Source organism: Rhineura floridana, chromosome 5, assembly GCF_030035675.1.
Source record: "Rhineura floridana isolate rRhiFlo1 chromosome 5, rRhiFlo1.hap2, whole genome shotgun sequence".
Taxonomy (NCBI): domain Eukaryota; kingdom Metazoa; phylum Chordata; class Lepidosauria; order Squamata; family Rhineuridae; genus Rhineura; species Rhineura floridana.
The window spans coordinates 105,988,277-105,991,269 of record NC_084484.1 but is presented as its reverse complement, the minus strand read 5'-3'; the positions used below and the strand labels follow the sequence as shown (position 1 = coordinate 105,991,269).

General features: G+C 40.9%; 1 long non-coding RNA gene across 1 annotated transcript; it reads left to right on the top strand.

Annotated features, from left to right (window-relative positions):
* Positions 1–1,269: 1,269 nt before the first annotated feature.
* Positions 1,270–2,791, top strand: LOC133385896 (uncharacterized). Its single transcript, XR_009762996.1, has 3 exons — positions 1,270–1,611; positions 2,263–2,299; positions 2,625–2,791. It is a non-coding gene; the product is annotated as an uncharacterized LOC133385896 (long non-coding RNA).
* The last annotated feature ends 202 nt before the right edge of the window (positions 2,792–2,993 follow it).

The following is a 2,993-nucleotide window of genomic DNA, read 5'->3' as shown; positions in this document are numbered from 1 at the left end:
CAGGAACAGTATCCTTCAATCATTAAATGCCTAGGTAAACAGGAATACATTTTAAATTCATCCTGAAAGTCAATAATGAGAAAGACAGATATACCTCACTGGGGAGGGCAATGCTGACTGGGCACCTGCTGGTGGTGACACCACCACCAAGTCTCACCTGATGATCATAGGGTCCGAGATGGTTGATACCAGGGAAAGCACTCTTTTAGGTATTTGAATCCCAAGCCATTTATGGCTTCATATGCTAGTATTGAGTCTGGTAGCTCACTGACAGCCAGTGCAGAGCTTGCAGGACCAGTGACATGGTCCCATTGGGCTGCTCCTCTAGAAGCTGCATTTTGCACTACATGCAGCCTTTGGACCACCTTCAGGGGCACCCACACATATAGCAATTACAGTAGTCCAGAACCAGCCTAAACTAGACATAAGCCATCCTTGCCACAGAAGCCACTAGTGACAAGTTGGAATTCAGGAATACTTCCACAGTGTGAACCTGTTCCTTCAGGAACCACACATCCATTGTTAATGATGCCACATTGGTCTGGATCAGTTAGTTTACCACTCTGAACATCTCTGCTGGGCGATTCACTGAGGCTGCAATAGAGGCCAAGAGATACGCTCTTTGCTGCTGCCACCTCTTCCATATAGGAATGGCTATGTACTTGTACCTCTGTTTGGTCAGATTTGTACTGGGACTTATGCCACCTGTGCTCTGCTGACCTCCAGCTTACTTTATCGCCCAGAGGTCCTCAGTAAATTAAGGCGTCTCCCAGAGAGTGCTTAGGTGGAATTGCATCTTTTCATTTCACAATTTCACAGTGAAACTTGGGCCATTCCACAGTGAAACCAAGGAGCATCAGCCATGCTGCTTGGAAAATCTCCCAGAGCATTCAGAAATCCCTCAAGTTTCATCAGTCTCTGGGGGCAGACTGATCTAACTGGTCCTCTTCCCCTGCAGGGGGAGCCAGTCATAGCCATTTGATTGAATTATTTTGTCTTTTCTTAAATAGCTTCTGTCATCATTGGAGACGACCAAAGTACAGAACTTAAAATGCAACCCTTCTAGATGACACTACCACATACTTTGAGATCATGATCAGAAGCCCTTCTCTGTGTTCAGAGGTTTTAGCACCAGACAAAACCTTTTTTTATGTTCCAACATCTTGGCTGCTTTCACACATGGGGCTTATTACTTTAGTTTAATGGATCAAAATGGTAGCGCTTCTGTCCTGATTTCTAAAATTCTTTTCATACTGCAGTACCTGATAAACCGGCGTCTTGTGCAAATGTCTTTCACATGCTGCAACTGGAGACACCAGGATCAGGTGAAAAGGGCAAGAAAAACAGCAAGAAAGCAAAAACTCCAAGAAGAAAGTGCCAGAAACGAAGCCTGAGGAAAAGGGGGAAAAGTGGTCACTTTAAAAATACAAGCTGCTCTGGCTCAGGTAAAAGAAGTCTGAGGAGAGAATGAGGGCTTAAAAGACAATAGAAAAGGACTTTAAAAGATTTGAAAAGCAACTTCAGCAACTGTCACACACAATAAGCCTCAAGTCTGAAAGCAGCCAGGGGAATGTACCTGGAGTAAACAACACAGGGGAGGAAAAAAGGCAGGTAAGCTCTTTTAGATCTTTTAGCAGTCACCAGGCTTTGAGGGGGAGGGGGGAAGAGGTGGGAAAGCATGGGACTTCCAAGGCATCAGAAAAACAATGTAAGGAGGACTCAACAACGGCAAATAGGGAACAGGCACAGGCAGGAGTTTAAAAAAATACAGAAAAATAGGGAGGTGAGAGAGAGTAAGCTTGGATGCCTATCGCACGACAGTATGCTAGCGCAAATCTGCAATCTTCTGGGTTCCCAGTCTTCGAAACGGATTATTTCTGATATTATTTATCACAGAAATTAGCGCTAAACTTGAATTCCACTAGATTTCCCAAACTAGCTTGTACAAAAGGTCAAATATAATGTGCAAATTACCAGGTAAGAAATTGTCAGAATAATGGAATAAAGTGCAGTGTGAAAGCAGTCCTGGTAAGCTTTTGTTGATCTTTTTTATTCTGCCTTTAATTTTTTGCTGCTTTTATAGATTTGCTGTTTTTAGTTTTTTTATGAAATAGTAATTTTGTGTTTTTCAAATATTTTATTGTAAACCACCCTGGTAATAAAATTGAAGTGTGGAGCACACATTTTAAAAATAGACATTGTAGTATGCTGCAGTCAACAAAGTGCTGCTATACTGAATAACCCACAATCCTCTTATCATAGAAATGAAAACAATGAAGTCACAAGCCATTGGGGAGAGGTATGTATATTTAACTTTAGAACTGTTTGCAAACTGTTAGGATTTTTTTAATCTAGTTATGCTTTACAAGGATACACATATGAATACCCCAAACCTGTAAGTGCTGTTGACATGCAGAAATGACCTCCCCACTTGGATAATTGTAATTGTTTTCTGATTCCTTGTTTTTATATATGTTTATGCTGTATTTATTATGAGATTTTGAGATGTTTTGTATTTTTATATTTTGTTGTACACCGCCCAGAGAGCTAATGCTAGTCGGGCGGTATAAAAATATAATAAAATAAATAAATAAATAAATAACTCTGGATGTGATTTTCAACAGCTACCTGGATCAAGTGTGTGTACATAATAATGTCTTGATCTGACAACTGAAGGCAAAAAAGGAAGAAGCTAGTTAAATCAATGAGGCAGAGAATTCCGTAGTCTGGTACCACCAATAAGAAAGCCTGATATCAAGTGCTTACCTGATGCACCTCAAACAACATCAGAACTGAGCCTGAGCCAGCAGCTTAAGCATATGGGAAGCGTCTGGGAGGAAGTGGTCCATAAGCTATCTAGGTCCTAAACTAGTTTAGGGCTTGTTAGGTCAAAAATTGCATTTGTTAGAATTGGAAATGAATTGGAGTCAGTACAGCTGGTACAATATTTGTATCATATGATCTGAAAGAGAGGCTCTTGATAAAACCCTAAG